Genomic DNA, 24,212 nt, shown 5'->3' with positions numbered 1-24,212 from the left:
CCTCCTGACCAAACACAGAGACGGACCCAAACCACGTCTCTCTATGTCCCCCCTCTGAGTTGTTCTCTAGACACCATTCTGGTGCTACTGTCTCGTGAGCTAGGGCCTCTTCCTGTTTAGTTTTTAACAAAATGCAAAACTGGAATGGTCCTTGCGTTTTTCCAGTGATTTACACGTGTGTGTACATGCACAACATCCAGGGACAGCAGTTTGACAGTTCAGATGTCTAGGAAGGTGTGATCTCCCTGTGTTTTTTCTTAGCTAGTGGGCCTTTTTCACCAGGGAAACAGCCCAGCGTTCACCCTTGAGGACACCGAGAGCAGTGTCTCTGCAGAGGGCGAATAACATGGATTGTATGCCTCTCGTCCACTGTGGCTCAAAGGCCACCTATGTCAACATCACTTCTGGTGCTTATTTTAAAAACTGCAGATTGATGGACCACAAGACAGACCTATTAAATCAGCACTGCTGAAAGCGAGAGCTGGGGAAATGAAAATCTCACAGGCACTGTGGGTCGTTCTGATGCGTACTCAAGTGTGAGGACCGTGTCCTACAGTCTGCCACTAGGCCCCACCGTGACTGAGATGCAGCCACCAAACCCAGCCTGGCCTGCCACCAGAGGAGCCACACTGGGTCTCAGCCGGTCCCCTCCCCTTACATGATAAATATGGGAAGACAGTTGTACTGTAGGAGCTCAGTGCTTTTCCTATATTCTGCCTTTTCAAGTTATTTTTAGTGACATAAATAGCACATGAACACATTCTCATGTTTTATAGACATGAAACAGATGAGCCTAAAGCTCCCTTTGACCTCCACCCTCCATCTCAGTCCCTCTCTCAGAGGTTGCACTTGTCCTTTCCCTGTGTGTTAACATATATATGCCTGAAGCCACAGAAAAGTAGTATCGATGGACATTTCGGTTGTTTGCAACTTTTTGCTATTATAGGCTTTACCAAAATAAAGATGTTCCAGATATAGGTCGTCAAAGACTATAAACTTCCAGCCCTAAGATGACCAATTCTAGGGATCTAACGGACAGCATGGTGATCATGGTTAATAATACTGTATTATATACTTGAAAGTTGCTTAAGAGTGTGGATCTGAAATGTTCTCACCACAAATAAAATAAATGGTAGTTATGTGGTATGACGGAGGTGCTATGGTGGGAATCATTTTGCAATATACAAGTGTATCAAATCAACACCTCACGCTTATACAATATGTCAATTATATCTCAATAAATCTGTAGCAAAAGATCCATATGCTATTCCAGTATTTGGATTAAGAGTGAAGCATATATATTATCAGTGGTGATGTTTCCAGTGACCATAACATTCTAATGCTGCTCAATAGTCATCTATTTTGTAAAAACTCAGGATTCAAATTCAGAAAAATAAAAATAAACGGGTTTCCATATGCCTCTTTGGGGAGGATATCTCAGGGGTCCATTCAGCAAAGAGAAATTTCTGAGTCACAAGATGTGGCCCAATTCACATTGCAGGGGACTCTCTTTGCTGAATGAATTGTAAGAGCTCATTACATCGGCGTGAGTGCTTATGATGGTCAGGTGAGTGTGGATGGGAACACTGCTCTAGAACCAAGCAGCATTCTTCATGGATGTTGGGACTGGCCTCCATGGCCCCCCAACTGGGTCTTCCCTGCTGTGGCCTAAGGGCTCCAATCCCAGGAGCACCATGCTGTTCTTCACTAGTCCGAAAAAGCCACTCGGGGGACCAGAGGGGAAGGACACAGCCTTTATTACTTACTTATTAAGACCTGATGAGTAAGTTACTGCACCAGGCCAGGGTCAGAGAGGGGCTTAACCAGCAGAGGGGGCAGGGGGAGCCATGGACAAAGAGCCTGGTGAGGCTTGTTCTCTGTCAAGGACGTGGGAAGGCACCTGGGTCTGCACTGCTCTGCCCCTTGTGGCCGCTGGCCAGGTGGACTCCATCCCACCGACTGGAAGGGACATTGGGCTACCTCCTCATCTGACCCCACACCTGCCTGTCCCCCTTCCTCCCGGTGGGCACACTTGTCCAGAGCTCCACGGGCACAGCAGACCGCCACTGTCCTCACAGAGCTCAGTGCCAACCAGGGCCTCATGGCAGTTGCTGGGAAGGATGAGTTCTCATGGGCTGGCTCACTGCTGGGAAGGATGAGTTCTCATGGGCTGGGGCACTGGCTCACCCGGAACGACCTGTATAAAGTGTGTGTGTCAGGCAGACACTGCTTTCCGCCTGGAGAGGGACCTCTGTTTTAATGTTTTTAAAATTAGGTGCCCACCGGTGACTTCACTTAAGCTCATAATCCCATGGTTAATAAAATGTCTGAGGCCAAAATCTAAGCCACCCGCCCCCTGGGTCAGGTGGAGTCTCTGGGAGAGGCCGGGACCATCGCCAGCCAGGGCGCTGTAGGAGTGAGCTGGGGTGAGGAGGGGGCAGCGGCAAGGGGCCCTGGGGAGCCACTGACGTTCCCAGGCCTGCAATCAGGGCCCTGGTGCAAATTCCCACGCCGACAGCCACAGCCCAGGCACCAGAGCAAGCCCTGTCCAGCTCAGGACCTCTGTTCTTCATCTGCAAAGCAGGTCGGGGGGCCAGCGGGAGGGAGCATCCTGAAGGTCTCTACAAGCTCTGATAGTTCAGGAGTCCAGGACTGATCCCGAGAGAGTCAACTATCTACACACCTGCATGACGTCAGTTTCTGCACCCACCTGGATGACGTCAGTTTCTGCACACACTGGATGACATCAGTTTCTGCACACACTGGATGACATCAGTTTCTGCACACACCTGGATGACGTCAGTTTCTGCACACACCGGATGACGTCAGTTTCTGCACACACCTGATGACATCAGTTTCTGCACACACCGGATGACGTCAGTTTCTGCACACACTGGATGACGTCAGTTTCTGCACACACCTGGATGACATCAGTTTCTGCACACACTGGATGACATCAGTTTCTGCACCCACCTGGATGACGTCAGTTTCTGCACCCACCTGGATGACGTCAGTTTCTGCACACACCTGGATGACGTCAGTTTCTGCACACACCGGGTGACATCAGTTTCTGCACCCACCTGCATGACATCAGTTTCTGCACACACCTGGATGACGTCAGTTTCTGCACACACCTGGATGACGTCAGTTTCTGCACCCACCTGCATGACATCAGTTTCTGCACACACCTGGATGACGTCAGTTTCTGCACACACCGGGTGACATCAGTTTCTGCACACACCGGGTGACATCAGTTTCTGCACACACTGGATAACATCAGTTTCTGCACCCACCTGGATGACATTACCTATCCACACACCTGCCTGGCAACACCTGTCTCCTTAATAAAAGGCGGCCCCCCTTCTATCTGATGCACCTGCCATCCTTTAAGCCTGGCTTTGGTTTTTCTCTCCAGGGGCTGGCCTTCTGACAAATCTTGGAATTAACCTTGGGCCTGTGGGTTCACGCTTCGCTAAGGGAAGGATCCCTGGGGGAAATAATTCAGTCCACGTGTGCTCTCCCCAAGGATTCCGCTCTCAAGCTTTAAACAGCACGAGCAAAGTTGGCCTGTGTAATTGCTGGCAGGCTTTGGAGTTCAGTAAGTTGGCTTTTGTTCGATTCCTACGATTCACCAGATCCATTCAAAACAGTTCCTCATCTCGCCCTTGGGGCCTTTTCCGGCCATGTGAACACCCTGCTGGCTCCATGAAGCTTTTGCAGGCAAGACTTAAAAACCTTGTACTAGTCTGTTTACTATTCCCCCAGCTACTTTCCTTTCATATCACAAATTTCAAAAACATAATTAAAGGCTGCAGTGGGGTTTCTTTTTTTACATCAAACCCACAAAATTAAACATAGCTAGAGAGCTCCCTGAGATGTTTTTTATGAAATATCTTCATAGACAGCAACCAAAAAGGACACATACAGGACACAAGGCAACAAGGTGTTTTCCTAGGAAATGTATGGTCGTAAAAAAAATGCTTAAGCTGCTGACAATCCTGGTGACGTATTAGGCCTTGAGACCGTCTTGATTTCATGTCTTCATTTTATTTTTTCAATTCTATTTACTGCCTATCAAAAATGGATTTAAATGTTTCAGGGACTTGCTACTCAAAGCTCGGTCCTCCGGCTGGCAGCATCGGCCTTGGGGGGAGTTTGTTAGAAATCAGAATCACGCCCAGCCGGGCGTGGCTCAGCGGTTGAGAGTCGACCTAGGATCCAGGTGATCAGGGTTTGATTCCCAGTCAAGGCACATGGCTAGGTTGCGGGCTCGATCCCCAGCAGGAGGCTTGCAGGAGGCAGCCAATCAATGACTCTCTCATCATTGATGTTTCTCTCTCTCTCTCTCTCCCTCTCCTTTTCTCTCTCTGAAATCAATAAAAATATATTTTTTTAAAAAAAGAAATCAGAATCACTGCCCTACCCCAGACCTCAGGAACCACAATCTATATTTTAACAAGATCCCGTGGCCACAGCCGGGCTTTGGGCGCCCTCAGCGCTAAGGGAAGTTCAGCACAGCTTTACTGTTGGACAAAGTGACCTCTTCTCTCCTTCCTGCGAACCTCTGGCAAACCCCATACCTTCACAGGGGCATTTGGCTTTCAATATTGGGGGGAGGTTGGCTGAATTCAGAAAGTGCTGAGTCTGTGCCCAATTTAGAAAATATCCAAAGTAATAAATAATTGATTTTTCCTGTATTCGGAAACTACAATGTTATATCTGCAGAGAAACAGGAACATCTTTCAGGGTCAAAAGAACTGGTGTATTTTTACACATTTCCTTCACATTCGTCCACATCTAGACTGTCTATTGAGATTTTGAGAGATGCAAATTAAAATTACACTGAGATAAAACAAAAGAGCGCTGACTCTGGCAACCAGCTGGGCATGGGGCGAGAGCAGGGCTATCCCCGGGACCCGGTTCTCTCAGGCTGGACCCCAGGCGTCAGAAGCAGCCTGATCCTTTCGTTCAGGGGAAGGGTGTCACTCCCAGGCCACCAGGCCACCGGAGGCTGCTCCGCTCGCAGAGCTCAGCTGTGGGTTCCATCCAGGGCGCCCAGGCTCTTCCTGAGGCCCGGTGACGGCCGGGCGCGGAACTTGAGGGCAAAGGGGGTTTTTACAGGTGAGGAGACCCAGGCCAGGGGAGTGAGGGGCCGGGGCACCTGCTCCTCAGCACAGCGAGGCCTGGCCCAGGTCTCGGGGACTCTCTGCTTCTTCCTCCGGGCGGGGGGTGTTTTGTGACCCCAATGACCACCTGAAAGAGCAACAGGCTCCACCTGCGTCCCCAGCCCCTGCGCACATGTCTCTTCATCCCGGACAGAGAACCACGCGGCTGCACACACGGGGACGGGGACAGGGGACCAGGCGGCTGCACACACGGGGACGGGGACAGGGGACCAGGCTGCACACACGGGGACGGGGACAGAGGACCAGGCTGCACACACGGGGACGGGGACAGGGGACCAGGCTGCACACACGGGGACGGGGACAGGGGACCAGGCTGCACACACGGGGACGGGGACAGGGGACCAGGCTGCACACACGGGGACGGGGACAGGGGACCAGGCTGCACACACGGGGACGGGGACAGGGGACCAGGCGGCTGCACACACGGGGACGGGGACAGGGGACCAGGCTGCACACACGGGGACGGGGACAGGGGACCAGGCGGCTGCACACACGGGGATGGGGACAGGGGACCAGGCTGCACACACGGGGACGGGGACAGGGGACCAGGCGGCTGCACACACGGGGACGGGGACAGGGGACCAGGCTGCACACACGGGGACGGGGACAGGGGACCAGGCTGCACACACGGGGACGGGGACAGGGGACCAGGCTGCACACACGGGGACGGGGACAGGGGACCAGGCGGCTGCACACACGGGGACGGGGACAGGGGACCAGGCTGCACACACGGGGACGGGGACAGGGGACCAGGCTGCACACACGGGGACGGGGACAGGGGACCAGGCTGCACACACGGGGACGGGGACAGGGGACCAGGCGGCTGCACACACGGGGACCGGACGGAGCCGAGCGCGGCCGGGCGGCTGGTTCGCTCCCCGCCGGCGCCCGGGGTGGCCCCGCGGCCTTTAAACTCCTCTTCATTCTACAAAACCAGGAGGAAGGAGCCGCCCTGCGCCCCGCCCCCCAGCCTGTGGCCCCGCCGGGGCCCAGCTCCGGCTCAGTCGGCGCCGCCTCCTCGCGGTTGATCCGCCGCCTGACCCCGGAAGACCCGCGGCTCCGATCCCGCCTCCTGCCCGCAGCGGCTGCGACTGGTGCGAGGCCCAGACACGGGCCCCCGGGGCGGGGCGGGCTCCAGGCGGGGCGGGGCGGGTCCCAGGCGGGGCGGGGCGGGGGCGGGTCCCAGGCGGGGCGGGTCCCAGGTGGGGCGGGTCCCAGGCGGGGCGGGTCCCAGGTGGGGCGGGTCCCAGGCGGGGCGGGGCGGGCTCCAGGCGGGGCGGGGCGGGCTCCAGGCAGGGCGGGGCGGGCTCCAGGCGGGGCGGGGCGGGTCCCAGGCGGGGCGGGGCGGGCTCCAGGCGGGGTGGGGCGGGTCCCAGGCGGGGCGGGGCGGGCTCCGGGCGGGGCGGGGCGGGCTCCAGGCGGGGCGGGGCGGGTCCCAGGCGGGGCGGGGCGGGCTCCAGGCGGGGCGGGGCGGGCTCCAGGCGGGGCGGGGCGGGTCCCAGGCGGGGCGGGGCGGGCTCCAGGCGGGGCGGGGCGGGTCCCAGGTGGGGCGGGGCGGGCTCCGGGCGGGGCGGGGCGGGCTCCAGGCGGGGCGGGGCGGGTCCCAGGCGGGGCGGGGCGGGCTCCGGGCGGGGCGGGGCGGGCTCCAGGCGGGGCGGGGCGGGTCCCAGGCGGGGCGGGGCGGGCTCCAGGCGGGGCGGGGCGGGTCCCAGGCGGGGCGGGGCGGGTCCCAGGCGGGGCGGGGCGGGTCCCAGGTGGGGCGGGGCGGGCTCCAGGCGGGGCGGGGCGGGCTCCAGGCGGGGCGGGGCGGGTCCCAGGCGGCGCGGGGCGGGCTCTAGGCGGGGCGGGGCGGGGCGGGTCCCAGGCGGGGCGGGGCGGGCTCCAGGCGGGGCGGGGCGGGCTCCAGGCGGCGCGGGGCGGGTCCCAGGCGGGGCGGGGCGGGTCCCAGGCGGGGCGGGGCGGGTCCCAGGCGGGGCGGGGCGGGCTCCAGGCCGGGCGGGGCGGGCTCCAGGCGGGGCGGGGCGGGTCCCAGGCGGGGCGGGGCGGGGCGGGCTCCAGGCGGGGCGGGGCGGGTCCCAGGCGGGGCGGGGCGGGCTCCAGGCGGGGCGGGGCAGGCTCCAGGCGGCGCGGGGCGGGTCCCAGGCGGGGCGGGGCGGGTCCCAGGCGGGGCGGGGGCGGGTCCCAGGCGGGCCGGGTCCCAGGCGGGGCGGGTCCCAGGCAGCAGGCCCCCGAGAGGTTTCCCCGGAGACGAGCGAGACGCGCCGTGTCTGCCCCACAGGCTCGCGCGGGGCCGCCCTGGGATTCCTTAAAGGCGGAGCATTGACTCGCGGGAGGAACACTGATCTGTCCACTGTCTGTGCGCCTCCTGCCTTTTCCTTCGAAGTGGCCCGGGGGCTGCAGCAGACACCCGTGGGGGGGTCGGACCCGGAGCCCAGGGCGGGGGCCTGGCCGCCCTGAGGCCCGTGGGGAGCCGGTGCTGGGCAGGGGGCGGTCTCGGGCAGCCCCTCCCTCCCGCCACCCCCACAGCCACCTCCACAGCCACTGCCACCGCCACCGCCACGGCCACCCCCACTGCCACCCCCACAGCCACCCCCACGGCCACCGCCACCTCCACGGCCACCTCCACGGCCACCCCCACGGCCACCCCCACGGCCACCGCCACCGCCACAGCCACCGCCACGGCCACCCCCACGGCCACCGCCACCGCCACAGCCACCGCCACGGCCACCCCCACGGCCACCGCCACCGCCACGGCCACCGCCACGGCCACCCCCACGGCCACCCCCACGGCCACCCCCACGGCCACCGCCACCGCCACAGCCACCGCCACGGCCACCCCCACGGCCACCGCCACCGCCACAGCCACCGCCACGGCCACCCCCCCCGGCCACCGCCACCGCCACAGCCACCGCCACGGCCACCGCCACCCCCACTGCCACCTCCACGGCCACCCCCACGGCCACCCCCCACGGCCACCGCCACCCCCACTGCCACCTCCACGGCCACCCCCACGGCCACCCCCCACGGCCACCGCCACCCCCACTGCCACCTCCACGGCCACCCCCACGGCCACCCCCCACGGCCACCTCCACCGCCACCGCCACCCCCACCGCCACCGCCACCCCCACTGCCACCCCCACGGCCACCACAGCAGCCTCGGGCGGCCTGAACGCTCCCTCCTCTGAATTCATGCTGGGAGGGCGGCCTCGCTTTCTGTTTTCTGCCGCCTAAGCCTCCGGCCTGCCCCGGTCAATTATTCCTGTGCCCCAGCCAGGCCTGGTGTCCGCAGCTGCCCTCCCTGAGCTCAGTCACTCAAATCGCAAACGCCAACCGCCCGAGCCAGGCGGGTTCCGCGCCAGCACCAGGGACGGGAATCGGGGAATGGAGGGTGCACCCGGTCTCACCGCCGCCCCTCAAACACGACTGCTCCCCAAGCTCAGATCTCATGGAGGACACAAGGCGGCCTGGGGGAAGGATGACTGAGACCCGGTACGCTCGGGAATAAGCTCATAGAGGTCAAAGCACAGGTTCGAGGGCACTGAGGGGACTGGCTGGGCGCCCAGAGGTGGTCGTCCAGAAGGCTTCATGGCCGGGGTGGGGTGGGGTGGGGGTGGAGACCTTTCAAAACCACTGCCCGTGAAGGTCTGTGGTGGGAGCAGCATGCCAGGCAGGGGCTAAGGTCAGGGGCCCAAATGTTCTGACCACTCCTGGCTGTGTGATGCTGGGTGAGTCACCTACCTCTCTGAGCCTGTTTCCTCTAAAATCAGGTTCGTAACAGTCCTCACTTTCTGGTGCTCCTGGGGGTCTAAATCACATACCCCATGCAATGGGCTCCATGCAGATCCCTGCACACGGTCAGCCCTCGGCAAATGCTTGCACCATCTCAGCCCTTCCCAGCTCTTCTCGGTGCTCCCAGCATTCCTTGCCTTGCTTCCACCTTGCAGCAGCCTTGAGAAATAAGTGAGAGTGTCATGCCCATTTTACAGACTTAGAAGCTGAGGCTCAGAGAAATCGGGTAATTTCCTGAAGATTCTATGGCTGAAGGGGCAGAGCCCGGATGCACACCCCGGACCATCGGCCTCCTTGCCCCCTTCCTCCTCGTGAGGACACCAGACATCAGGGTGTTGGGTGCTTCTAAGGACACTGAAAAGCTTCTGAGCTTACAAGGCAGCTCACCTGGCACAAACAGAGGCACATTTAATTCCTTCCTAAAGTGGGAGACCAAAAGCTCTCATGCTACACATACAGCTTGGGGTTAACAGTGTGGATTATGGAGCCAGTCTGCTGGGTTCAAATCCAGTCTCCACTACTAACTTGATATGTGACTATGGGCCATGGCCTCTGTTTTCCTGTCTCTAAAACAGACAAAGTAATAAGAATGAATGACCAAAGTGCTTAGAATAGCACCTGGGCCCTGGCCAATGTGGCTCAGTTGGTTGGAGCATCATCATGTGCACTGAAAGGCCACAGGTTCAATTTCTGGTCAGAGCACCTTCCCAGGTTGCTGGTTCGATCCCCATGTGTGCAGGAGGGAGCCAATCGATGTTTCTCTCTCCCTCTCCCTTCCTCTCTCTCTAAAATCAATAAAAACATATTTAAATTTTAAAAAAGAAAAGAAAGAATAGCACCTGGCACAGAGGAAGTGCTCAGTAAACATTAGCTGTGACCATCCACATTTTACAGACAAGGAACCTGAGGGGCAGAGGCTGGAAGCTCAGAGTCTTGGATTCTTTCCACCCTCCCTTAAGGGCCCAGCGTCTGCGGGGAAACCAGACCCACCAGCTTAGGCATCTCAGGCCCCGTGTCAGCCGCCTGCCTCAGCGCTCCGCCCCCTCCATCTGACTCATTCCATGCATAATTCCTCCAACCGCCATGGGATCCTTTGTAAAATATCAGATGCATTTTTTATTTCTTGAAACTTTGTCACTTTTTAGCACACAATCAAGAATGTAAGGCTCCAGGGTGAAGAGCAATGTAATTATGATGGAGATTAAAACAGTATTTAAAGGCTAATTATGCCATCAGCAACAAAAGTAAAAATGAAATACGCAGGTGGAGAGCACATTTGGATTAGAGACTATGATGGGAAGTGCTTTCAAGTTCAAGTGCAAACACTGTCTGGAAACATAATATGTTTCCCTTTTCTATGGTGAAATAAAAATCTAATTAAGTCACAGAATTTGCCATGGAGAGCCCCGACAAAGGCAGGTGTGATTTAATAAGTAGGGGAATGAGCAGGTGCGGTGATCACACACACAGATTCGAGCCATCGAGATACACTGCTGCAAGATTTACAGAAAAGTGGGAGCAAGCACATCCTACGAATTTTAGAATGATCGCCAAACTATATAAAAGTACCTGACGCTTCCTAAGCATTTAAAACATCAGTGGTGCAAACTCTCATTTTCAAACAGTGTCAGGTCTCAGGCCTTTTCTTCCCACTCAAAGATAAGGGCTTGGAACTCAAGGATGGAGCCTGATCTCTAGTTTTTAAGGGCCCCAGGTCTGGGTAGAGAATCTTTTCCCCAGGCGAGGGGCAACTTTCTTGGGAAAGGAGTGAGGGGGTTCATCGGCTGCAAGCCCAGCCTGAACTCGCAGTCGGGTAGTTATTAAGAAAATGAACACAAATTTAGACAATTAACGGTGATTATGATGGGCAGTATAGGGTGTGAGTGTAAGAAGGTGGCTGTTCCATCGAAGCAGACACAAGGCAAACTAGTGCGTATGTGACAAGGAGGCGTTCAAGACCAAGTTGAAGGCACTGAGGTCATTTGGATTAAAGAAACAAAAAATAGCTGTTAACAAGACTTAGGGGGCACAGAAAGGGAGACCGAGGGGCCCAAGAAAATATATTCCTAAGATTATCTTGAACATGAGGGTTCTTACAAATATATTTTTCATTAACATATTACTATTCAAAAGTAGAATGTATAGCAAGCAGAATTCTTTCTACTCAAGAATACTCTGCGTGTATCTTTTTCCTGAATATATTTTTGAGTGGGTTAATTACATTCAATGAATATGTCATCTTAAGGCTATAGTCTTATGCACGTTCCCATGAATATATTCATGCTTCCCCATCTTCCCTCCTTCCCTCTGGGCCTCCCCTCTCTCTCGCCCTCCCCGTGGGTCTCTGGCTTCGGCAACAGGGAGAGCAAAGATAAACTGAGCATTCCCTAAAATACATCTATGAAGACAAAGGGAAAACCAGTAAGTTAAAACTACCCAGTTTTATTTTACTTTTTTTTTTTAGTTAATGTGGTGAGTTGACAATGGCCATTGAGCAAATTGATCTGATGTGAATTAGCCTGGCGGCAGGTGATGGGGAAAGGGTGGGAAGCTGTGAGGTGTCAGCTGGCTGCAAGTCCAGTACCAACTTACTGTGCCAGTTGGTATCAGGGAAATTAGAAATTAGTCCGTGGCCCTGATCATTTTAAAGTCAAAGATATTCTGGGTTGGGTTGGGTTTTGGTTTTTTTCACTCCCTCTCTTGGAGCACAGCTGATCTCAACACTTTTATACAACATCACTTATACAACAAGAAATGGTCTGTTTGGTTTAAACCTTCCCAGACATGATTCCCACTGGGCTGCAGGGGAAGCAGCTGTTTCTGTCCGCTGGGCTGATAAGGCCCTTCGTCTTGGGGAAAAAAGAGGCAACTCTCTTAGATCCAAATCACTGGGCTTTTCAAGGCAAATGCTAATGCTGCCCTTTGGAAGCCTTGGAACACAGGTGACCTTCTTGGGTAACAACCTCCTTCCTCTTTGTCTGTTATTTCATCTGCACAGGGATATGCTCGGATAGGACAGGGCCTTGGGGGCCTGTGGAATCAACTTATAAAGCTCACTATGAAGGCAGAACCTATCGCAGGGCCGTGGGGACCTGAACGCAGTGAAAAGAGAAGAGACGATGGCATATGCATGGTTTCTAGTTTGGAAGACAGGACGCTGGGGTTCCCAAAGGCTGGAGGAGGGGTGCCGGTTGGTACCATCTTATTTCACTATTATTGTATCCCCCACGTTCAGCACAGTGATAAGCACCTAGTAGATGCTTGATACAGGTTTTGGCTGATTCAATAAGCGAATGAAACTGAAGTCAGGATGTGCTCTCAGAGAAAGTAAGGAATAAATCGGGGGTCAAAAACTCTTTTCCCTCAGGGGCCCTATTAGTCGGGGTTCAGTTGCAGGTAATAGTAACTACTCTAGCTGGTTTAAGCAGAAATGAATTTAGTTCCAGGAACTAGGTGCTTACAGAGTCGTCGGAAGGGATGGAGGAATAAAAAATGTCTAGGCTGAGAAGAAATTCAAGTTAAAAAACAAAACAAAAACAAAAACAGCCTGGCCGGGCGTGGCTCAGCGGTTGAGCGTCGACCTAGGATCCAGGCGATCGGGGTTTGATTCCCGGTCAGGGCACATGCCCGGGTTGCAGGCTCGATCAATGACTCTCTCATCATTGATGTTTCTATCTCTCTCTCTCTCCCTCTCCTTTCCTCTCTCTGAAATCAATAAAGATATATTTAAATAAATAAATAAATAAATAAAATTTAAAAACAAAAACAAAATAAAAACCAAACAGACTGGCCCACCGAGGGGAGGAGGCTGCTCTTCTGTAACCAGGGAACCGAGTGAGAAGCCAGCGCTGGCTCAGGGGCCACAGCTCTGGTGGGCGGGGGTTAAGACGGTGCCCCTGGCACTGCGGCTCTGGGGCCGCTCTGTGCCGCTGGAGCCCCCCCAGCCAAACAGGTGCAGCAACCCTGCCCCGCTTACCTCGGTTCTGAATTCAAGTCCCGGCAAGTGGATCTGATGGTGATGAGTGCAAGTGTTTACCCTGGAGCCAGGCCAGCAGGGAGTCTGGGAAATGCACAGACGAGTGCTCCCTCTGTAAACCAGTCACCTAAAAGCCGTGGCTTCTCAGATTCTCCGTGCAGTCTCACCCCAGATGGAAATTAAGGCCGTGACCAAGCTCCAGACTTGTTGCCAGGATCTTGGACGTGGCTGGAATAATTGTCTCGCTACTGCAGCTCCACAGGGGTAATTTCTCACACCGTCTGGCTGGAGTACGTGCTTGCGAAGGGCACATTAAGATGCCCTTGGAGAGACTAATCAACTAATAAATTGCAGATCCAATCCCGGGAGCACTGGTTCATGGACAAATAGCCCCGGAAGCTGTTAAGGACCCTGAGTCCGAGACAACAGGCCTGTGTCCCTGCCTCTCTGGCCTCCCCTCTCTGGAGTGAGAAGGCATATTGTCCAGGTGGGGAGCCCGGTGCGGGAGAGGAAGTGGGGCTCCAAGTGGGAAGCTTTCAGAGTAAATGAAATGAGCTTGTTTCTCTGTTGAAGAGCCCAGTTGATCGTGCATGGTTAGAACATCAGAAATACACACCCAGTAATCTTGTCAGCATGATAATTATCGATATTTAAGGCTGCGCTTTTCTCCCAGAGAGGCTGGGAGCAGGCAGGGAGCCGGGTAAACTTGGAGAAACATCTTCCACCTGAAAACTGCCTTCTGAATGAGGAGCGGGAGGCTTGGAACTGGCCTGAATGGATTTCAGATGGAGAGGGGGCATCGGGCTGGCATTGAGAGACCATCCCCTGCCTCCTGACTTCCAGTTAAGAATGCGTGTGGTGTGCGTGTGTGTGCCTGTGTGTGTGTGCCTGACCCACAGTGCACAGGACAGCCCTGAACAAGAAAGATTCATCCTGCCCAACACACATCAGGGTTTCTCAGCCTCAGCACTACCAGCATCCTTTGCTGTGGGGCTACTCTGTGCATTGCAGGATGTTTAGCAGCATCTCGGGCCTCCACCCACTAGATACCAGTCACACCCCCCATCTCTCTCCAGCTCCTGCATCCTTTCCAAGCCCAGTCCTGCCCAGCCCACTAGCAACTCTGACAGCCTCGGTCAGAAACCGCTGGACTGTGGACCAAATGGGACCTGTTTGGTTTGCTAGTGTTTCAAGGGCTTTAATCAGCTACTTACCAGCAGAACAAGTCAATTTCCATCTCATTCTGATAATTCAGAAAGTCCAAAGAAGCCGTTGACTTCCCTGGCTGGAGCGGAGTGGGGCTCTTGGTGTCTCGTCACCATGGCAACCTCCCATCCTGCTCCCACCCACTTCCACTCCCCTGACAGGGCCACCCCAGCCTTTGGGCATTTGTGTTTGTGCCACGGTCACTGCAGATGCCGCACCTGATACCCTGAGCACTGGGCATCTCTGTAAATGCCCCCTCCTAACCTTGGGTGAGGTCTCCTTTCCCGTTTCGGGGCCCTTACCACCTTCCAGTCGTCGTGTTCGTCCTCATGCCAGTTCTAGAAGGTGGGAGGCAAAGGTACAATCTCCCCCAGGGCACAGGAGGGGAAACTGAGGACCTCAAAGATGTGTCATGTCACTTCACCCAAGTGACCCAACCTATACAAAGAGGGGCTGGTTGGAGCCCAAGGTCCTGGTCAGGGTTTGCTATGGGCGGGGTGCTTGTGTCCCCAAGTCACATGTTGCAGCCCTAACCCCCAATGTGGCTATATTTGAACACAGGCCTCTAAAGAAGTAATTGGGGCTAGATGAGGTCAGGGGGTGGTGCTCTGATAGGACTGGTGTCCTTATAAGGAGACATCAGAAAGTACGTCTCCCTACATCCCCCCCAAGCAGAACCCCCGCCCCATGCAGAAGGAAGGCCTGTGAGGACCCAGCCAGACGGCAGCCGTTTGCAGGCCAGGAGGAGGGGCCTCGCCAGAGCCAACCCCGGGCACCTGGACCCCGACCGTCCAGCCTCGGCGAGCGCAGGTGATAAACGTCTGCGGTGGGAGCCGCGGCCCAGGCGCCTCAGGCAGCGAGCAGACCCCGGCGCCACCCGCCGCTTACAAACTCCCTTTCAGTAAACAGTGCGCAGGCCTCGGTCCCTGCGAGGGCGCCCTCGCATTTCAGCGCCCGCCCCAGCTTATGCGAAATGTTTCTGCATCCAGGCTTTCCACGGGTCCAAGCGCGGCCTCTGTGACTCGGGGCGGGGGCTCCTGAGAGCCGCCCCGCGCCCAGCTGAGACGGGACCCGGGGTGGCCAGAGGCAGCCTCCCGCAGAGCCCACGGCCCGACGGCCCATGGTCGGAGCAGGGAGGGGCAGTCACCCCACCCGGGCAAGACCCCCTCGCGGGGCAGCCTGCGGGGGCGGGGCTGCTTGGGCCCCCTCTCACGGGGCAGCCTGCGGGGGCGGGGCTGCTTGGGCCCCCCTCTCACCGGGCAGCCTGCGGGGGCGGGGCTGCTTGGGCCCCCCTCTCACCGGGCAGCCTGCGGGGGCGGGGCTGCTTGGGTCCCCCCTCTCACGGGGCAGCCTGCAGGGGCGGGGCTGCTTGGGCCCCCTCGCGGGGCAGCCTGCGGGGGCGGGGCTGCTTGGGCCCCCCTCTCACCGGGCAGCCTGCGGGGGCGGGGCTGCTTGGGTCCCCCTCTCGCGGGGCAGCCTGCGGGGGCGGGGCTGCTTGGGCCCCCCTCTCGCGGGGCAGCCTGCGGGGGCGGGGCTGCTTGGGTCCCCCTCTCGCGGGGCAGCCTGCGGGGGCGGGGCTGCTTGGGCCCCCCTCTCACCGGGCAGCCTGCGGGGGCGGGGCTGCTTGGGCCCCCTCGCGGGGCAGCCTGCGGGGGCGGGGGTGCTTGGGTCCCCCTCTCACGGGGCAGCCTGCGGGGGCGGGGCTGCTTGGGCCCCCCTCTCACGGGGCAGCCTGCAGGGGCGGGGCTGCTTGGGTCCCCCTCTCGCGGGGCAGCCTGCGGGGGCGGGGCTGCTTGGGCCCCCCCGCGGGACCGTCTCAGGCGCTGCCCAGAGGCGCCGCCTGGGGACCCCGCGGGGAGGTCACCGCGCCCCCGGGCCCAGGGGAGGGGCTGGGTCAGACGGGTCCGGCTTCTCCATCGGGCTGGGAGCGCGCCCGCGCCCCCGGGGCCGCCCGCAGCTCCGCCGCCTCCCCCAGCGCAGGATTCTCAGAAGCAGGAAAATCCCGCTTCTGGCGAAAAGGCAGGAGAGGCCGCGCCTCTCACCCGAGCTGTGGAAGAAGCCCGCCCCGCCCAGCGCGACCGCCGAGCTCCCCCACGCGCGTTCCGAGCCTCGTGCCCGCGCCGGGCCCCCGCGGGGAGCAGGAGCCGCGGCCCCTGGAGGGTCCCCCGGGCGGCAGAGCAGGGCCGGCCCGGACAGCTGCGGGGTCCCCCGGGCCGCAGAGCAGGGCCGGCCCGGACAGTGGCCACGCAGGTCTCCTGCTGCCCCTCCGGCCGAGCCCCTCAGGCCTCGGGGTGTGGCCAAGACGGCAGCCCCGCCCTCTCCCCTCCTCCCCAAAGACAGCCCACCCAGGAGGAACCCCCCCGCACAGCCGCCCTGTGCCCGCACCGCCCTGCGCCCTCCGCAGGGACCGTCTAGCTTCACGCCCTGAGCCCTCCGCAGGGACCGTCTAGCTTCACGCCCTGAGCCCTCCCCACGGACCGTCCAGCTTCACGCCCTGCGCCCTCCGCACGGACCGTCTAGCTTCACGCCCTGAGCCCTCCGCAGGGACCGTCTAGCTTCACGCCCTGAGCCCTCCGCAGGGACCGTCTAGCTTCACGCCCTGAGCCCTCCGCACGGACTGTCCAGCTTCACGCCCTGAGCCCTCCACAGGGACCGACTAGCTTCACGCCCTGAGCCCTCCGCAGGGACCGTCTAGCTTCACGCCCTGCGCCCTCCGCACGGACCGTCTAGCTTCACGCCCTGAGCCCTCCGCAGGGACCGTCTAGCTTCACGCCCTGCGCCCTCCGCAGGGACCGTCTAGCTTCACGCCCTGCGCCCTCCGCACGGACCGTCTAGCTTCACGCCCTGCGCCCTCCGCACGGACCGTCTAGCTTCACGCCCTGCGCCCTCCGCAGGGACCGTCCAGCTTCACGCCCTGCGCCCTCCGCGCGGACCGTCCAGCTTCACGCCCTGCGCCCTCCGCACGGACCGTCCAGCTTCACGCCCTGAGCCCTCCACAGGGACCGACTAGCTTCACGCCCTGAGCCCTCCGCAGGGACCGTCTAGCTTCACGCCCTGCGCCCTCCGCACGGACCGTCTAGCTTCACGCCCTGAGCCCTCCGCAGGGACCGTCTAGCTTCACGCCCTGAGCCCTCCGCAGGGACCGTCTAGCTTCACGCCCGCGTGTCTGTGGCAGGTCCCGATGCGGCCCCGCAGACCAGGACCGGAGAGCTCAGGAAACTGCCACGCAGGAAGCCGGGGCGGCAAACTGCGAACCCAGCGCACCTGCTCGCCGCCTGACACAGCGGAGCCCGGCCAGGCAGGTAAAGCAGAGGAGGTCCTGGGTGGTAGGGGAGCCCTCACTGGGGCGGGAACAGCAGCACTTCCCCCGGATGCCGCTCCAGTGTCGCCCACATCTGACACTGATCCGGTCAGTGGTCATAGGAGGGAGGAGTCCCCGCACTCATTTCCAACTCTCAGATGGCACAGGACATCAAGCAGGCTCTACCTGCAAGGTCTGACAAGGTAAGGCCTGGAGCATCTATCTGGCCTGATGGTCTGGCTGTGCAACCTCAGGCAAGTTGCTTAACTTCTCTGAGCCTTGTGTTTCTCAACTGCTAAAGGCAGCATTTAGATAAAATAAAATTAAATCCAGTTTTCAAACACTTAGCAGCAGATTCTTAAAATGTAAAACAAGTGAAGGCCCAGCCTGAAAAATTGGGGGGCTCTGGGTAAGAATGCTCACCCAAAGACCTAGCTCTGCTGTGCCTCTCTCAGGTTGGCCGAGACTCCTCCATGGACATCGAATGCAGCCCATTCACTGAGAATCATTTTGTAAAATAGAAAATTATCCGGATTGAAAATATCATACATGAAAAATTAGCCTAGGTTTTAAAATTCTCTAATGAAATGCTGGTAACTTTCTGCTGATGAAGTATCTTAAGCAAAAGTGAACTTTCCCTTAATAAGCTATTACACTGACCAAATCTGATAATGTAGACAAATTGGTCATTTGGCAAGTGGTTCTGTGAGGACAGAGTGCAGATGCTAAGGCCCCTTTCCGGACTCACTGAGTCAGGATCTGCATTTTAAACAAGATCTCCCAGGTACTCCTAGTGCCCTTCAGGTGTGAGAAGGGCTCCTTTAGAGCAATGGTTTCCAGTCTTGGCCACACACTGGAGTCATGGAGTCACTATCCCTAAGAGATGTCCATGGCAGCATTACTCACAACAGCCAGGATACGGGAACAGCCTAAGTGTCCGTCAGTGGAAGAATGGGGAATGAAAATACCCAACGGAATATTACTCGGCCATTAAAAAGGGCAGGAAATCCTATCATGTGTGACAGCCTGGATGAATCTTGAGGGCATTACGCTAAGTGACAGTGAGTCAGGGAAAGACAAATACTGTCTGATTCCATAAGTGGAATCTAAAAAAGCCAAACTCATAGAAACAGTGCTCGTTGGTGGATGTCAGGGGCTGGGGGAAAGGAGGAGATACAGGGCAAAGGTACAGGCTTTCAGTTATAAGGTGAGTAACTTCTGGGACCTAGTGTACGGCAAGATGACTGTCACTAACAATACTGTACTGTATCCGTGCAAGTTGCTAAGAAAGGTCTTAAATGTTCTCACCACCACCACCACCAAATGGTAACTGTTAACTAACCTTATTGGGGTAACCCCTTTGCAGTGTACACACGCATCCAATCAACTGGTTGTACACCTTAAATTACACAATGTTAAATGTCAACTATATCTCCATAAAGCTGGAGAGAGAGAAAACCACCCAAGGAGCTTTTAAAAATCATCAGTGCCCAAGTGCCACACCGAGGGTCTGATTTCCATGGCCTGGGCTCCCTCGGGCTTCAGGCTCCCCAAGTGATGCTAGCATGTAGCCAGGGCCTTGAGCGCACACCTGTGCCTTCGCCTCCGCAGCTGGTCTGCGGCTTGCCTCTCTCCATCGTCTCCCTCCCCTTTCCTTCTCTTGGGGACCTGGGAGCTCCAGGCTGTGGCAGATGCTCTCACTGATGCCTGTCACCTGAGGCTGACAGCCAGTCACAAGCCATCAGCTGGGGAGATGTATCCCTTCCAAAACAAGTGGGTAGCACCATCCGTGTCCACACCACTGTCCATGGGGCTCATTACTGGGAGGGTAACAGTCTGAGAAGCAGCCCCCGCAGATTGCAGATTAATGACACCCGACCAGAGGAGGGCCAGCAGCAGGGGGACAGAGGCAGGGCGGCCCCTACTGGCCACTTGCTTCTTGGCCTACTCTCAGGTCGTGCAGGTCCAGAGCAGAGGGCCCTGTGCAGGCACAGATCCCAGGGCAGCCAGGGCAGAGGAAGGCTGCTGGGCTGGGGGGGAGTTGCGTGGGGCCGGGACAGAGCAGGAGCTGCTCAAAGCCAAGGGCCCTGTGAGCTACCTCTCAGGCTCTAGCCCGCCCCTGAATCGCCTGGAGGGCTTGTTACAACACAGGTTGCTGGCCTTAATCCCAGAGTCTCTGAATCTGCTGTCCCAGCTCGGGGCCCAGGAATGGCACCCCTCCTCATGCCATCCCGGTCTCTCCACCCCACGAACTCATAGATTGCAAAGTATAGGGCAAGAGCCTATCAAGTTATCTCCATCCCTTGGATTATGAATGGAGCCAGGCCTGGTTGCCCCAGTAACCATTTAAAATCCATTTATTTAAGGAAATCAAGAGTCCTGTCTATGCCCATTATTCTATATTAATAAGCCCTGAGTGCAGAGGGCTCTGAGGGCTCCATTACAAAGCTCCATTCCCATCCCCAGCCAGCTGGATAGTTGCTTCACCCTAACTGGGCCAGCAGGAAGCAGCCCCCCCAGGGCTGAGCAGCCACCAAGATGTGGTGACTGTGCACCAACCACAGCAGGGCTCCCTGGGCTTGGGGGGACAGGAGGGACCCCTGACTGGGGAGGGTGAGAGCACTCAGGGAGGAAGGCACTGTGAGTTACAGGAAACAGGACCTGTACCCCCTGAAAGCTGGGCCTCCATCAGAGGTACAAATTCTAGGATGAGCTCTCCCTACAATAGGGTTCAGCCTCCCCTGAGTATGTTTGACCTTGGCCTACATCTCTCCCCCTCCAAACCACATACAATGATTAGCCACTCAACTGTGCTTTCTGGATGTACTGGCAGAGCATTCGTGTTAGCTTTGGGAGCCTCTGGCCTTGTTCAAAGAACCCACTCTTGACAGTGCTGGGGGCACCTCTCTCCCTGTGCCCCAAAAGCCTGATCTTCCCGTGCACTGGTGGAGCAGAAGGCTGGAAGAAACCTGGCTCCTTAAGGTCAATGAGAAGCTGTATTTTTCAACCCTGGACCTTCTGTGAGATAGTAAATCCCCCTAATGTTTAGGCTAGTGGTCTCCAGAGCAAACAAGATCCACAGAGGTGCAGGAAGAAAACAAGAGTTATATCTGTTCTTAAGAAGCTTGGCCAATACAGGCACACTGCACGCATACGTGGTCAGGTAGCAGGGGGAAAACCTGAGGTGTCCTAAAAGCACTGGGAGAGCTCCACACTGCAGAGGGCCCACCCTGGTCGATGCTTTCAGAATACTGTAGTTGGTGCCCCTCCCCGCCCCAGGCACGGACTTACCATTTTATTACCCTACACAAGGGCCTCTTAGCAAGAGTTTATGAGATGGGAAAATTAAACCCCAACAGCGGTTTGCTGGTTATCTCAACATTCTTAGAAGCACTGTCAAACTAAACAATATATATTTTTTAATAAAAAGACAGACGTTTGCAACGTGCCAACCTTTCTTGTGGTTGTGGTAAGTCATGCAATCTGGGAGGTAAAAAAAACAAAACAGACTTTATCTGACCCTTCCAGGTAGAGATGGTAGCCTGGCAGTGAGTAAGGAGCTATTTTTCCAAAAGAAATTCATGTTCAGTGCATTTTGACAATGGCTGGCCACGCTTCAAGCTCTGTGAAACTGCTGCCCAAGTCGTCGCCTCTACGAATTCCCTAAGTGCGCACTTAAGGTTGGGAAGCGAAGCCCCGTGAGCTTCGGCAGGTTCTGGGCCCATCCGCTGCCGACAGTCAGCACGCACGCTCCCGGTCACCGAGCCAGGGAAGCTGCTGGGAGAAAGACGGACATTTATTACAAAGATTCCAAAACACACTTTTTGAGACTAGTGGATGGAATTGAAAAATGAGTTGTTTTTCAGCAAAGCAGTCATTTGGATCCATATATGGTAAGGAAGCAGCTTTTTCAGCCACGACAGCCACGAAAATCAGCTTACCTTGGAAGCAGGCATGACGCTGTTTTTATCATCGTGTTAAAACCAGCAGTTGCACATATAGCGAGGCGTTTTTAACCACATGGCTCTCACGAAAAGAAAAATTTTTAGAGCAAAACGTGTTTTTTACCCACAAATACACACAAAAATGTTCTAAAGCACTTTTACTTAATCTTTTTTCTATGTTTGTCTCCCGCGTGCCAGGACAGGACACGGGCATTCGTGTAAAAAGGCCTCTGTTCGCGCGCACGCCGGGCGGGGCGGGCGGCGGGTCCATGCGGCTGTTTCTTGCCCTTGTCTGTGACCTGCAACAGCTTCTCCAGCCCCAAGGAGGTATTAACTATATTGTATTCTAGTTTTAATAACTTAATTGACTTTGGTGAGTAGTGTAACAGGAAATCAATTTAATTTTCTACAGCTAGACTAACACCTTTTATTGAATCATCCATCATGGCCAGAATTATCTCAAAAAGCCACCTTTAATGTACTCTTAGAAGTATTTGGGTCTATTTTTAGAACAATTTTCCATTCACTTGTCTATTTTTACACCAGTGTAAAAAATTGTACTTTTAAAAAACATTATTCGCTTTTTGGTACAGCAAGCTCCTTCTATTTCCCCTTTCAATGAAGAGTTTCCGACTTTCATGTCTATGTTTCCACATATATATTTACTTAAAATAAACACAAAGAAAATAACAATTATCTGGTTTTCTTAAAAAGCCATTTTGTGCATTCCTTTCATAACATTCACCCAATGGGTTCAGATATATTTTTGCTTTTCACTTACTACACTTTCCCATCATTCCACAATCTTCTACAAGACCATTTTTAATGCCCTCGTTATACGGGCACACTATAAATCCATCCCTACTGTTGAGCATTTAGGTTTTTTCCTAATTTTTTGAGGTATAATTGACATATCACATTAGTTTCAGATGTACATCATGGATTTTTAATTTATATTAAAATACTCAGCATTTGGGTTGGCTTTGCACTGAATTTACAGTATTAACTCAAGAGCTGACGTCGCAATGTTCCCAGTTTCCAAGTGCTCATCAGGCCCTGTGCTCCTCTCCGCTCGTTCCAAGGGAAGCAGGATCTTGAATGTTAATTCTTTTCTCTAGTTTTGCTATTTATGGCCCCCGAAACAATAGAGTTTTTCCTGGTTTTGCACTTTGTATCTTCCTGCCACGCTCCTGTAACTCAGCAGGACTTGAGACGCCCCCATCCTGCGAGCAGAGCTCCCCGCTGCGCGGGCTGCTCCACACACTTCACGCGCTCGCTCCGCTGTAGGCGGGCACTTGGCTTTCTCCTGCCCCTTTCTGGTTCTGCAAACCACGGGGTTGGGACCATTCCCTGCACCTGTGTCCTGGGTGTACGCACCCACACGAGTTTCTCTAACAGCATAAACCCTGGGCTGGAAGATCTACCCGCGCCCAACCTGGATAATACCGTCTTCCAAAGTGGTAATGCCAATTTACACGCCAACAGCGGCGGTGAAAGTGCCTGTTGGCGTACTCTCTCCAGCTGTTGGCATTTTCTGACATTTTAGCTGCTGCCGATTTGGTGCCTAGGAAATGTTTTTTATGGTTTTAATATGCATTTCAATGTGCATTTTATGAAGCTGAACATCTTTTCATGTTTATGGGCCATTTCCTTGTCTACGAAACGCCTGCTTGTTTCTTGCTCGTTTCCCTCCCAAATTGCTTTTGTTAGACTTGCATTCAGGTGCTTTCACCAGTTTGGGCTTATTTTTTCACTCTATGTCATGTTTGGTCAACAAAGTACTCACTATCAGTGTAACCCAATCATCACCTTTGAAGTAACGATTTGTACTTTCTTGTTTCCAAAACCCTTACCTTGCCCAAAGTCATAAAAAATGCCTCTCTATTGCCTCGTAAGGTTTTATAACTTTAACTTTCCTCCATCGCTCTCCAGTCCAACCTGGGGGGGGGGGGACAATGGTCCTCTGTGCAGAGCTGACGCCCATCCTCCCCCCACTGACTTGCAGCGAGGCTGCTTTTTTAAAAAGCAAGATCCTGTGCACGAGTGATCAGGCCCCGAGCGACCCTCCTGTCCATTCACCTACGTGCCACCTCTGTACCATTTCTACATTTTAATCACCGTTTGATGTTAAGCTTTACAGTCTGGTAGTGCTAGTTCCCCTTCATTGTTTTTAGGAATGTCTCGGACATCCTTGGCCCTTTGTTCTTCCACTTATATCTTAGGGTCAGCTTGTGAAGTACCGCAATGAAAACCGCTGGGATTATTTATTGAAATTGCATTAACTTATTAACCAATTTGTTGACACAGTTGAAACCTACATCTTCTTATCCACCATAGTCTCTCCATACATTTAGGTGAGTAAAGGTGGTTTTTTAAAATAATCATTTTCTCATTAAAAGGCTTATACTTTTTATTAAAATTGGATACTTTATATTTTTGTTCCTGCTATAAATTTTATTTAATTATGTTTAAAAATTTTTAAAGCCATTATTGTTTGTAGCTGGTGCATGAAAATGTAATTGCCATTTGCATACTGATTTTGTTCTAGCAACTTTGATAAACTCTTAAATGTTCTAATTTGCCTTGTAGGTTCTTTGGATTTTCATAGACAATGCTAATCCATTAATAAATGAGTCATATTAATTGATTTTCTAATATGAGCCAATTTGTATTCCTGAGATAAATCCAATTTGGTCATTTGTTATACTTTAAATACAATGTTAGATTTGGTTTGCAAAAATGCTTATTTTCTTATTGGAGGGTGGAAAGGAAGACACATATTACATATACATATATAGTCATCAAATCAA

The 24,212-nt window shown here is 55.4% G+C and overlaps 1 pseudogene across 1 annotated transcript in view; it reads right to left on the bottom strand.

Annotated features, from left to right (window-relative positions):
- The window catches only part of LOC308546663 (prolactin-releasing peptide receptor-like), a 35,596-nt pseudogene extending 14,182 nt beyond the window's left edge, over positions 1 to 21,414 (bottom strand). Inside the window, exon 1 of the transcript in view lies at positions 21,400 to 21,414. The product of the transcript in view is annotated as a prolactin-releasing peptide receptor-like (transcript). The remainder of the gene's footprint in view (positions 1 to 21,399) is intronic.
- Between the last annotated feature and the right edge of the window lie 2,798 nt (positions 21,415 to 24,212).

This window comes from Miniopterus schreibersii, assembly GCF_964146895.1.
Source record: "Miniopterus schreibersii genome assembly, chromosome: 16".
NCBI classification, from domain to species: domain Eukaryota; kingdom Metazoa; phylum Chordata; class Mammalia; order Chiroptera; family Miniopteridae; genus Miniopterus; species Miniopterus schreibersii.
This window is presented reverse-complemented; position numbering and strand designations above follow the sequence as displayed.